The following is a 14,449-nucleotide window of genomic DNA, read 5'->3' as shown; positions in this document are numbered from 1 at the left end:
GAACTGTGTCCAATTCATGAATGATCTCTGGTTATAGCAATACTTATTGTCTCCATTTAGGAGAATATATGTCTAAACTCATATATGACTTATAAATCTGCCTGACGCTTGAGTTTTCCTTGGAGTTCTTCACTCCTACTAAACTTCTTATTTAAATATAAAATAATAAAAAATAAAAAAAAATACAATTCTTTACAAATTTTCTAACTTACTATCTTTTTGTGTGTCACAACTGAGGGCCTGAGCTGACGGGAGGCAGCCTCAGTTGTAGGGGCTGAGATGTACCGGAACCTGGGAGGTTGTATCAGACCCCTGGACATGTAAGTAACATGAATAATAACTGCCCGAAGGCGTGACCACGACAACTTGGATAAAAGTCAATGATGTTTATTATGACAACTCCGCAACACAGCAGCAGTAAAAGAAAACGTAAAAGTCAGCAAAGAATAAATACAGTTCCTGGGTACTACAGGATGGCAGGAGCCACAGGGCACTGGTAGTGTGAGATAGTTCTTATAATCTTCTAGATGGAAAGTCCTTACCAGGCCCGACTGTAGCTATGGAGATAAGCCAGGATTGTACCAGCTGGTGTTCCAGGAAAAGCTGGGTTGCTGAAGATAAAACGGCTGCTGTGGATACTGGCTGGAACCAGACTGTTGTTAGCACGGAGTGGATACTGGCTGGAACCAGTTAAATAATAAATGAACTTGGGAGCGATGAAATATGAACTGAAATGTAGAACTTGAGAGCGGAGAAATAATAATACCGGTGGAGAGTGGTAAAGTGTAGAAAGGACACCGGCCCTTTAAGAGAAGCTGTACTCTGCTGGAAGCTGGGCTGGAAGCAGGTAATGTTGTAGCTGGAAACAGATGAATCCACAATGGATAGGAGAGTCAGGCTACACCGCAGGTGGAATGCTGGTGCGGGTCTCTATGGTGGAAGTCTTGAGACAGGAGCTGGAACCTGGAAGACAATCACAGGAGAGAGACAAACAGGAACTAGGTTTGACAACCAAAGCACTGACGCCTTCCTTGCTCAGGCACAGTGTATTTATACCTGCAGCAAGGAAGGGATTGGCTAGGCAATTATGCAGATTAACAATACTGACAACAGATTGGAGGAAATGATCAGCTGACAGAATCCAAGATGGCTGCGCCCATGCAGACACTTGGAGGGAAGTTTGGTTTGTAATCCATGTGGTAATGAAAACAGTAATGGCGGCGCCGGCCACTGGAGACAGGAGACGCCAGGCTGACAAGTGCACATCCAACCACGCGGACACAGCGGAGGCCGCGGCTGACGTAATCGCCACTCTGACACTCTGCATGCAGAAGCCCAGGGACGGCGGTGGAGGCCGCGGGAGACGCCATGCCAGATGTAATAAGGCGTTACTGTGACAGCGTCTCAGAGAGACAGGAGAGGATGCAGGAATGTGAACATTAGGATAACAGATGGGATCCGGCCCTGGAGCGCTGAGCCAGCCTTAGGAGGCATCTGATGGGTAAGAAATGGCGTCCAGATACCCGGATCGTGACAGCACCCCCCCCTTTAGGAGTGGCCCCAGGACACTTCTTTGGCTTTTGAGGAAACTTGGAATGGAATCTCCGGACCAAGGCAGGAGCATGGACATCAGAAGCATTGGTCCATGAACGTTCCTCAGGGCCGTAACCCTTCCAGTCAATAAGATACTGTAGTTGACCGTAACGGTGACGTGAGTCCAGGATCTTGGCCACTTCATACTCAACGCCTCGTTGAGTTTGGACTTTCGGAGTTGGAGGAAGTGAGGAATGAAACCGATTCAAGATCAGCGATTTCAACAGGGAAACATGGAATGTCCTGGGTATTTTTAAGAAGGGAGGCAACTGAAGTCTGTAAGCAACAGGATTGATGACTTGTTCAATCTTGAAAGGACCGATATAGCGAGGTGCAAACTTCATACTGGGAACTCTTAACCTCAAATTCTTCGTGGATAACCATACCCGATCACCCACCTTGAGAGCAGGAACTGCTCGACGCTTCTTATCCGCAAACTTCTTGTACCTGAACGATGCCTTGAGCAGAGCTGATCGTACGCTCTTCCAGATATTGGCAAACTGATGCAAGGTGATATCCACTGCGGGAACAGAAGTTGCTGGAAGCGGTTGGAACTCAGGGACTTTAGGGTGGAATCCAAAGTTAGTGAAGAATGGTGTTGAAGCAGATGAAGAATGATACTGGTTGTTATGACAGAACTCGGCCCAGGGAAGTAATTGAACCCAGTCATCTTGAGAGGAGGACACATAGATGCGGAGGAAGGCCTCCAAGTCCTGATTCACCCTCTCGGTTTGACCATTGGTCTGAGGATGGTAAGCCGTGGAAAACTTTAGCTTGACTTGAAGGACTTGACATAAACTTCGCCAGAATTTGGCTGTGAATTGAACTCCTCGATCTGAGATAATTTCTTCAGGAAGACCGTGGAGTCGGAAGATCTCTTGTATGAATACTTGAGCCAACTTGGAAGCTGACGGAAGACCGGTGAGAGGAATGAAGTGTGCCATCTTGGTGAACCGGTCAACTACCACCCAGATGGTATTGAACTTGTTGCACATGGGTAAATCTGTAATAAAATCCATCGACAAATGGGTCCAAGGTCGACGGGGAACAGATAGTGGAACCAGTTGCCCCGCAGGCGACTGGCGGGATACCTTATGTTGAGCACACTTTGGGCAAGATGCAATAAACTCCAAGACGTCCTTTTTCAGAGTTGGCCACCAATAGGACCTAGAGATAAACTCCAGGATTTTTTGGATACCTGTATGTCCGGCAAAACGGGAAGCATGGGCCCAATGCATGAGCTTCTTCCTTAGCATCGGTTTCACAAAACTTTTCCTTGATGGGGGCGTAGAGTCCATCCCTACCGTGGAGAATGCCAACGGATTTATAATAGGATGCTTGTCTGAAGACTCTGACTCATTTTCTTGCTCCCATGAGCGGGAAAGGGCATCGGCCTTGCGATTCTGAGAGCCCGGACAGAACTGGAGTTTAAAGTCGAACCTGGAAAAGAAAAGTGCCCATCTGGCCTGACGAGGGTTGAGACATTGTGCGCCTTTCAGATATAAAAGGTTCTTGTGGTCTGTAAGTATGGTGATTGAATGAGAAGCTCCCTCCAACAGATACCTCCACTCTTCTAGAGCGAGCTTGATGGCTAGCAACTCCTGGTCGCCAATGGCATAGTTGCGCTCAGCTGGGGAGAACTTCCGGGAGAAGAAACTGCAAGGGTGTAAATGGCCATCTTTAGCCCTCTGAGATAACACCGCTCCTACTCCAACGGAGGAGGCATCCACCTCTAAGATGAAAGGAGAGTCGATGTCAGGCTGTTTCAGAACAGGCGCAGAGATGAACCTTTGTTTTAAAAGATGAAATGCTTGCATGGCTTCTTCCGACCACTTGGACGGGTTAGCACCCTTCTTAGTGAAAGCAGTAATAGGCGCCACAATGGTGGAAAAGTCTCGTATAAACTTTCGGTAATAGTTGGCGAACCCCAAGAACCTCTGGACCCCTTTGAGGGTTAAGGGTATCGGACAATTTTGGATTGCTTGTAGTTTCTCAGGATCCATCTCTAGTCCGGAACCGGACACAATGTACCCTAGAAACGGAATGGACTTGACTTCAAAGACGCATTTCTCTAATTTGCAATAGAGATGATTGACACGGAGACGGGACAGAACCTCTTTAACCCAAAAACGATGTTCCTCTAAATCGTTGGCAAAAATGAGGATATCGTCTAGATAGACCACGACATGACGGTATAGAATGTCTCTGAAGATCTCATTGACAAAATGCTGGAAGACAGCTGGAGCATTACTCAATCCGAAGGGCATGACGAGGTACTCATAATGTCCGTCACGGGTGTTAAAGGCGGTCTTCCACTCGTCACCCTCACGGATCCGGATGAGATTGTATGCACCTCTCAAGTCCAGCTTTGTAAAGATGGTAGCTCCGCTAACTCTGTCAAAGAGCTCAGTAATCAGGGGTAAAGGATAACGGTTCTTGATGGTAATGTCGTTCAAACCTCTGTAGTCGATGCACGGCCGCAGACCACCATCTTTCTTTTTTACAAAAAAGAAGCCTGCGCCGGCTGGGGAAGAAGAAGGTCGAATGAACCCCTTTGCTAGGTTCTCTTTAATGTATTCCTCCATAGAATGCGTCTCAGGCAGAGACAACGGATAAGTTCGGCCTCGAGGTGGAACCTTCCCTGGAACGAGATCAATCGGGCAGTCCCATTCTCTATGAGGAGGAAGGATATCAGCAGAAGCTTTACTGAACACATCCGTGAAATCTTGATATGGAGGAGGTGGAACATCAGACGACCTGGGGGAGGAAGAACAGACAGGCAATACTTTAAACAAACATGTCTCAGCACAGGAGGAACCCCATGCCAGGATTTGCGTAGTCGTCCAATCAATTGTAGGATTGTGAAGACGGAGCCATGGAAGGCCCAGGACCACAGGATGTGTGGCTCTTGGAATCACTAAAAAAGAAATAAGTTCGGAATGAAGAACTCCCACTCTCAGACGAACTGGTAGAGTCCTTAAAGAAATAACTGCATCAAAAATTTTGCTGCCATCCACGGCAGTTAAAGAAATGGACGAAGGAAGTCTCTCGGTGGGTAGGGACCACCGTTTAACATAGGCTTCGGTAATAAAGTTCCCAGCTGCTCCGGAATCAAGGAGGGCAATGACGTTCCGATAACGTTGAGCAACTTGAAGCGAGACTGGGAGATTACAATCTTGAGGAGATGGAGAGGAGATCATTACTCCTAGCCGGCCCTCTCCTTGGCGAGCTAGGATTTGGAGTTTCCCGGACGTTTGGGACAGGCATTAATGGTGTGAGACGGAGCTGCACAATAGAGACAGAGAGACTCGGAGAGACGTCTTCGGCGCTCAGCAGGAGTTAAACGGTAACGGCCAAGTTGCATGGGCTCATCTTTAGATGGTGACAGTTGACGAGGAGGAGGAGCAGAAGATTTTGGAGCAGATGATCTTCCACGCTCAGTTGCTCTCTCTCTGAAACGTAAATCAACTTTCGTGCAGAGTGAGATTAGCTCATCTAACTTAGAAGGTAAGTCTCTGGTAGCTAACTCATCTTTAATACGCTCAGATAAGCCATGCCAGAATGCAGCATACAGGGCCTCGTCGTTCCATGCCAGTTCGGATGCCAGGATCTGGAACTGTATCAGATATTGTCCTACAGTACGTGACCCCTGGCGTAAACGGAGAATCTCGGATGAAGCTGAGGTTACCCGGCCTGGCTCGTCGAAGATGCGCCTGAATGTTGACACGAAGGCAGTGTAGGAAGATAGCAGGGTGTCGGACCTCTCCCATAACGGTGATGCCCAATCAAGGGCTGAGCCACTGAGAAGAGAAATAATGTAGGCAATTTTTGTACGGTCACTGGGAAAATTGCCAGGTTGTAGCTCAAACTGAATCTCACACTGGTTGAGAAATCCCCTGCAGAATCTTGGAGATCCGTCAAATTTAGAAGTGTAGAAAGGACACCGGCCCTTTAAGAGAAGCTGTACTCTGCTGGAAGCTGGGCTGGAAGCAGGTAATGTTGTAGCTGAAAACAGATGAATCCACAATGGATAGGAGAGTCAGGCTACACCGCAGGTGGAATGCTGGTGCGGGTCTCTATGGTGGAAGTCTTGAGACAGGAGCTGGAACCTGGAAGACAATCACAGGAGAGACACAAACAGGAACTAGGTTTGACAACCAAAGCACTGACGCCTTCCTTGCTCAGGCACAGTGTATTTATACCTGCAGCAAGGAAGGGATTGGCTAGGCAATTATGCAGATTAACAATACTGACAACAGATTGGAGGAAATGATCAGCTGACAGAATCCAAGATGGCTGCGCCCATGCAGACACTTGGAGGGAAGTTTGGTTTGTAATCCATGTGGTAATGAAAACAGTAATGGCGGCGCCGGCCACTGGAGACAGGAGACGCCAGGCTGACAAGTGCACATCCAACCACGCGGACACAGCGGAGGCCGCGGCTGACGTAATCGCCACTCTGACACTCTGCATGCAGAAGCCCAGGGACGGCGGCGGAGGCCGCGGGAGACGCCATGCCAGATGTAATAAGGCGTTACTGTGACAGCGTCTCAGAGAGACAGGAGAGGATGCAGGAATGTGAACATTAGGATAACAGATGGGATCCGGTCCTGGAGCGCTGAGCCAGCCTTAGGAGGCATCTGATGGGTAAGAAATGGCGTCCAGATACCCGGATCGTGACACTGTGGACTCTCATCCACGATCCAGGGCGCACGACACCACGGTGGTGGTAGGCGTTGCACCTTGCCTAACGGGAAAGCAGATCCACACTTTAAATTCTACCTTATTTCAAACTATAATCTCTATTGTGCTTATATAGGTGCACTCTCATTGGTATATAGTCCCTCTACTATCATACCACGCTGCTAATGCCCGATCTCGTCTGATCTTGTAAGCTAAACAGCGTCGGGCTGGGTCAGTACCTGGAGAGGAGACTTCCTGGGAATACCCGGTGTTGTGGAGTAGGAACAGGGGTGTATCTACCCAATGGCCAGGATGGCGCTCGCCAGGGGCGCCAGCCGATGAGGGGGCGCCGCCCGGCAGTGCCACCCTCGACCAATGAGTGGAATCACTGAGTAGTGGCAGTGCCTGGGCTGGTGGTTCGCACAGCAGCCAAGAGTTGGCACCGGTGTTCAGCACCATAGTGAAGAAACTCAAAATAAACTACTAGAATGCTATTCTTAATATATCACTACATCGCCACTACTAGGTAGTGCGCAGAGATACTTTTACACTGCCATTAATATTTGATATACCCCCTGACTGCAGGTAACATCGCTGGGCAGCGCCCCTCCTTGGCAAGGCACTGATGATTTCTCCACAGTGCGACAAGGATTACTGTGTGGGCATGATGTGTATGGGGCACTATGGTGTAACATAATGTGTATAAGGGGTACTACTGTGTAATGTAGTTTGAATTGGGGGTACTATTGTGTGGTCATGCCCCTTTCCCACAAGATCATGCACCTTTTTTGCCTATGCACCTTCCCTATTTCAAATATGGGGGGCGTCAGTCCCTTACTTTGCCAGGGGCGCCTGGTCCCCTAGATACTCCTCTGAGTAGGAACTACTCCTTTTATTTAAAAGGCGAACACCAACAGCAGTATCACCACTAATCTTTTTTCCTCCCTTTGTTCTGTTATATAACAGTTCAGCGTTAGACTCTAACTACAGTAACAGATATCCTAAATACGTGTGTAATCGGAGCAACTGGCCGCCAGCCAAGTGTATAACATAGATCCAACCATATTGGTTCTTTGAAGATACACCTATCACACACTTTGTTCCTTCCTTGGCCCTATTAATACAGAATTTCTGTACTGGTCAGGTGAGATGGCTGTTAGACAATCAAGTGTCTACAACCTTTCTAAAAAAAGACCATAACATTTTAACATTTTTTCATATTTTCTTATTATCTTTCTTACCTCACATTTTGGATCATAGATGGTAACGATTTTAATTTTGAATAATAAATGGATGTTTTAAATATCTTCTTGACACACATTTGAAGAACTTTCTTCTTTGTATAAGAGTGCGCCCACACAAGAGCTTTCTTTCTCTCCTGTTGCTAGTACTTATACTTTCTGGCTCTGGGCGCACCACCAACGAGGACTATAATTGAAAGATACAAATTTTCTTTCCACAAACCAGAATTGTCCACATTTGGTTTTTTATACACATAAACCATAATCTATTTTTGACCAGTGCCCGGTCGTTCCTTGTTCTTGTAGTAACGGGCTCTGCTGTGAATCACAGTTAGCAAATGTGATAAAGATCAAGTTCAATGTAGAGGGGAGAAAACCAGGTGAATGAATGAGCCATATTTCCCATGAGCTGCAGGGCGAGCAACAGGGCGGTGAGATTACCGTGACAACTGGCACAAGGTGCACGGCCAGCTCAGGGGCAGCTTCAGGGCCAGGCCGACAGTTTCCGTGCTGGAAATCATCTCAGTGGGGAGGTCACTTCAAATTGATTCAAATTAGAATATGTCAGTGCTCCCAGCATTCGTAACTGGAGGTTTTAATCGTTGTACAGTAGTCGCCCACATACCACTAAACTGTTTCACTGTGCAAGATAAGATACATACAGGCAGTCTGTGGGTTTGGTAAAACACTCTGGAGCAGATGTACAGTATTATGCCTTGGCAAGTGATAACGTGGGGAGAGATAAAGTACCAACCAATCAGCTCCTAACTTTCATTTTTCAAAGACAGCTTGCAACATGACAGTTAGGTGCGGATTAGGCGGTACTTTATCTCTCTACAAGGCTTAGTGTATCTTCCCCTCTATCCTTAAAAACAAACAAAATAAGTATAGAAATTCAGTAGAACCATTTCACTTTGTGGTCATAAAAACAGGCATTTATTGTTTATGCTACTCTTTTAGGGTGGGATGTATTAACATACATAGCCGCCCATCACAGCGATGTTGATCGCATATGTACTAACATATGCGATCAACATCGCATTGCGGTGACGGTGGTTTCCCCCGCGATACCTGTGAGGTGGTGTGCGGGGGGTCTCCGTCACCTCCCTGGGGTGTCCACATTCCTCCCACGCTGGGAAGCAGCAGCAGGCTGTCCCCGGCGCCTCCTCCCTGCAGCCGGAAGGACCTCCGGCTGCGTTGGTAGGGGGAGGAGGAGTTTACCTTCTGGGTCCAGGCTTCCTTGAGGAAGGTATGCCGGGGGAAGGCTCCCTTGAGGAAGGTATGCCGGGGGAACAGGTGGTCGGCGTCAGCAGCAGCAGAGGCGGCGGCCGGCGATAAGAAGCCCATAAGCATCTATAGGGTATCGCCATCCAAAGATGGTGATACCCTCATGGGCGAAAATGTGGCGGCCGGGTGTTAGTACATACGAAAATACAATAACATCCCCGAAAACGGGGGTTTTATCGCATTTTCCCTTTAGTACATCCTGCCCGTAATCATTTATTTATACTTTAAAATGCACTGGTACATAGAAATGTTTTGAGTATTATATACAGGGGATTTTACTATATACTTTATTTACTATACCTCCCAACAGTCCCGATATTCTCGGGACAGTCACTTTTTTGGGGGAACTGTCCCGCTGTCCCACCCGCGGGCCGCAGTGTCCCGCGGTGGGGGGGCAGCAGTTGGGAGGCTCCTGTAGTCACTGCTCTGCTTAACATGCACACAGCATCTATTCAATGGAGACAGAGGGAGAGGGGACATGCCAGCGACTCACAGAGCGCTGGGCATGCCCCTTCAGTGACGAAAACGGGGACATGGCTCATGATCTTTTCCACATACCACGCCGCACCAATGTCCCGCATCCCCTGGCAGAAATGTTGGGAGGTGTGTATTTGCACTCACACTGGCACTCCTGCACACTTGCTAATTTTGAGTTCCCGGAGTGTAGGTGCTGCTGACCACAGTGGGCGGGGTGGGGGGGGGAGGAAACATGGGGGGGGGGGGGGCAGGGGCAGGAGCATGTCGTCATAAGGCCCCTTGCCTTGTTGCATATGTGTTGTATTTGTACAGTTTGTCATGATTTGCCACTGTGGTGGGCATGTTCAGGCCAAGATCAACTGGAAAAGCTACAGTATATGTATGTGCCAGTGTTTGTTTTTCCGATGCAATTAATTTCTGAACAACTCATAAACCCAACGCAAGAGTTTGGAGAGCCTGCTGGGAGTTGTACTTCTACAACTGCTGGAGAGCCACAACTTGCTCTCTCTGAGTTACAGATTTAGGAGTCTATTTATCACGACTATATATGCACTAAATTATACACAAACTGCTGTTGCCACGTGATTTAGTCAGCTCTTCATACTGGTGCTATTTACTAACACGCTAAAGCATGACAAATATCCTACTTACACCAAATTATCGCTCGGTACTGCCATCAGCATAGTTTTCTAAGGTAATAATAGGTCATAGTTTTCACCATTATAGTCTAAGTTCTACCTTTTGGCAGAGAGGGGTCTTAAAGGCCCTACACATTTAAAGATCCGCCGCAGAGCTGCCCGACGGCAGATACAGCCGACGGGCGATTCCGGCGGCGGGGGGGGGGGGGGCAGCGACGGGGGGAGTGAAGTTACTTCACTCCCCCCGTCACACGGCTCCATAGAACTGCAGGCAAATATGGACGAGATCGTCCATATTGGTCTGCATGCACAGCCAACGGGGCACCAGCGATGAACGAGCGTGGGGCCACGCATCGTTCATCGCTGGTCCCTCCACACTGCACGATATGAACGGTATCTCATTCATTAATGAACGAGATCGTTCATATCTTGCAGTCAAATCGCCCAGTGTGTAGAGCCTATTACATTGACCGTAGGTAAGCTGGGTCAGAACCAGGCCATAGTTTTACTTTTCATTCTTTACCACTGGTGAAACAAACTTGTTTTTCAAATGCAACATGTGGCGGGCGATAAGCAATTACACTTTTCAGGCCTTCAATAAGCTCTGCACAAATACAGCAAAGTTTGGCTTATAAATAAATGTGGAAAAAACAAGTATACTTTTACTGGAACTACGCCTCTGCAACTAAACCTAGATGGAAACATCACTGAACAAGAGTATACCTTTAAATACCTGGGATGAACTATCAATGGTCAACAGATAGCCGCTACACACAACACCACAAGTCGTACAGGTTGTGCCACAACTGCCTTTGCGTCTCTGAAAAAAGGCCTCTGGAACCAAAAGGACATTTCCATTGCTACAAAGCTTAAGGTACTCAACGTATCGATTAAAACAATGGGGCAGATGTATTAAGCCTGGAGAAGTGATAAAGCAGTGGTATGTGCAAGGTGATAACTAGAGCTATGCGGCAGGCACTTTTCGTGTTTTGGTTTTGGATCTGGATGATTTTTTGAAGAAAAAAAAAAAAAAACAACAGCTAAAGTCACATAATTTGGGGGTAATTTTGATCCTACAGTATTATTAAACTCAATAACATTAATTTCCACTCATTTCCAGTCTATTCTGAACACCTCACAATATTGTTTTTGGGCCAAATGGTTGCACCGAGGTGGCTGTATGACTAAGCTAAGCGACACAAGTGTGCAGCACAAACACCTGGTCCATCTAGGAGCGGCACTGCAGTTGCAAAAAAACTAGGCCCCAAACAGCACATGATGCACAGAAGTAAAAGAGGTGCAATGACGTAGCTGTATGACTAAGCTAAGAGACACAAGTGTGCGGCACAAACACTGTTGGACAGTCAATTGCTTAGTTGAAATAGTACAAGTGGTCTTCCCACTTCCCCTCTGGGATGACGATCGATTCCCAGCAGCAACAACAGCAGCGGCACCAGCAGCAGTAGGAGGAAGTGGTTCTTGATCTTTACCTATTCTATCCTCCAAATTTTTGTTCTCCATCATTTTTCTGGAGTTACATAACAAAATGCAGCACATGAGAGCGTACCTCTACACCACACAGGGCAAACCCTGTAAAAATTATTTGGATTAAATATTAATAACCCCTTTATTTGGAGTAAATAATATACAGCAAAGGACAGCACCACTGGACTTATACGGCAGTACCACTGGACTGGAATTATACGGCAGTACCACTGGAATTATATGGCGGTACCTCTGGACATATACGGCGGTACCACTGGACTTATACGGCAGTATCATTGGAATTATACGGCAGTACCACTGGACTTATACGGCAGTACCACTGGACTTATACGGCAGTACCACTGGACTAGATTTATACGGCAGTATCACAGGACTTTTACGCCAGTACCACTGGATTTATACGGCAGTACCATTGGCAGTACCATTGTACTGGATTTATGCGGCAGTACCACTGGACGTATGCGGCAGTACCACTGGACGTATGCGGCAGTACCACTGGACTTATGCGGCAGTACCACTGGACTTATGCGGCAGTACCACTGGACTTATGCGGCAGTACCACTGGACTTATGCGGCAGTACCACTGGACTTATGCGGCAGTACCACTGGACTTACGCGGCAGTACCACTGGACTTACGCGGCAGTACCACTGGACTTACGCGGCAGTACCACTGGACTTACGCGGCAGTATCACTGGACTGGATTTATATGGCAGTACCACTGGACATATACGGCAGTATCACTGGACATATATACAGCAGTACCACTGGACATATACGGTAGTATCACTGGACTGGATTTATATGACAGTACCACTGGACATATACGGCAGTACCACTGGACATATATGGCGGTATCACTGGAATTATATGGCAGTAACACTCGCCATATACGGCAGTATCACTGGACTGGACTTATACGGCAGTACCACTGGACATATACGGTAGTATCACTGGACATATACGGTAGTATCACTGGACTGGATTTATATGGCAGTATCACTGGACATATACGGCACTATCACTGGATTTATACGGCAGTACCACTGGACTGGATTTATACGCCAGTACCACTGGACATATACGGCAGTATCACTGGAATTATATGGCAGTACAACTGGATATATATACGGCAGTACCACTGGACATATACAGCAACACAGGGACACCACCACTGGACTGATGCAGCACAACACATTCCACTGGACTGGACTTATACAGCTACACTGGACATATGGCAGCAGAGGACACCACCACTGTGACTTGACAGATGAAGCATAAGACACTACACTGGACTGAGCAGCACAAGACAGCACTGAATTGACACCCCACTTTCCCTCCACAGACACTGAGGACGGAGATACGTGGCAGCTACGCGCACCACCGTTATACGGCTGTCGGGATCCCGGTGTCGGTCTCCTGACCACCGGGATCCCGACAGCCGGCATAGCATATTGAATCCCTCCTAAATGTTCTGATTCCTGCACCGCAAAAGGATTCCGGCCGACGGTATTTCACCATGAGTTGGGATTCTGGCATCGGTATCCTGACAGCTGGGATCCCGACAGCCGGCAAAATTAATGCCTCTTATTAGGAGGTATACAGAACCACACTTGAAATGTTGTTGTCTAAGTTACAGAATGCATTAATAGATTAACCATCTTCTGTGACAAATAGATTACTATGAGAGGGATCTGTCACACAATGGGATCCAGTCAGCATACCTGCAACACTGGTCGCAACACTGGGATCCAGACTGTCGGCATCCCGATCATAAGTATGCCAGGGAGGGTTGGGGATAGGCTGCGGGGGAGGGGGGGGGAGTTTTAGGCACTGGAGGGAGGGTTAGGCTATGGGGGGGGGGGTTAGGATGAGGCTGCGGGAAGGGAGGGTCAGGTTTAGGCACTAAGCGGGGAGGGTTAGGGTTAGGCTGCAGGAAGGGAGAGTCAGGGGTACAGGGGAAGGGTTGGTATACTCACCTATCAGGTGTCGGGATTCTGCATAACTGGATGCCGCTATTTGTATTCTGACCGCCGGCTTCCCAAGTGCCGGGATCCTGATACCATTCCCATACAAGATGCTTGAAAAATCTAAACGTGAAAACTACACTACAGAGTTCAGAGGACCAGTGCATTCAGTGGCTAATAATTCTATAAAATAGTAAAATGCTTCTACTTACTGCACCATACCATAACTGTTATATGGTTATTCAGCAGAGCATGCATTACTTTTAATAATAAGTAATGTGTTAAAGTACATTTTTTACAGCAGACTAATCAGCCTATTTATGACAATTATACTTATCAAGGTAATAACGGTTCATTTTTTTTTAATCTTTGCCACTTATCAGAGCAATAAAGATGAACTTTTTACTGCACTTTTAATAAGAAAAAGCAGCGGAATGTGAATCCGTTGTCCTGACCGTAAGGACCAGGTAACATAGCTGTGCACATACAGGATGAAGCCGAACTACACTAGATGGAACTTAGGGGGTAATTCAGACCCGATCGCTCCTGTGCGTATTCGCACAGCGGGCAATCAGGTCTGTACTGCGCATGCACCGTAATGCGCTGGCGCGTCGGATAACTGCACTGGGCATCGGTGCATAGCGACGGGATCGTGCGACAAAAGCATCGCTCGGGCGATCGCAAGGTGACTGACAGGAAGAGCGCGTTTGTGGGTGGCAACTGACCGTTTTGTAGGAGTGTCTGGGAAAACACAGGAGGGACCAGGCGTTTGGAGGGAGGGTTTCTGACGTCAGCTCCGTACCCGATCATCATCACAGCGGCTGAGTAAGTCCTGGGCTGAGCAGAGACTGCACAAACTTCTGTTTGTGCGGGATCCGGTCTCTAGGTCGACAATGTCTAGGTCGACCCCTATTGGTCGACAGTAAGTAGGTTGACATGGTTTCTAGGTCGACAGGGACTCTAGGTCGACATGACAAAAGATCGACATGACTTTTTCACATTTTTTTTTTTTTTACTTTTTCATACTTTACGATCCACGTGGACTACAATTGGGAACG

General features: G+C 47.6%; 1 protein-coding gene and 1 pseudogene across 3 annotated transcripts in view; one reads left to right on the top strand and one right to left on the bottom strand.

Moving 5' to 3' along the window:
• LOC134927261 (uncharacterized) overlaps positions 1–14,449 on the bottom strand; it is a 989,775-nt gene that overhangs the window by 605,194 nt on the left and 370,132 nt on the right. The gene's annotated exons all lie outside the window — the stretch shown is intronic.
• LOC134929755 (5S ribosomal RNA) lies at positions 6,438–6,556 on the top strand (annotated as a pseudogene).

This window comes from Pseudophryne corroboree, chromosome 5 (genome assembly GCF_028390025.1).
Source record: "Pseudophryne corroboree isolate aPseCor3 chromosome 5, aPseCor3.hap2, whole genome shotgun sequence".
NCBI classification, from domain to species: Eukaryota; Metazoa; Chordata; class Amphibia; order Anura; family Myobatrachidae; genus Pseudophryne; species Pseudophryne corroboree.
This window is presented reverse-complemented; position numbering and strand designations above follow the sequence as displayed.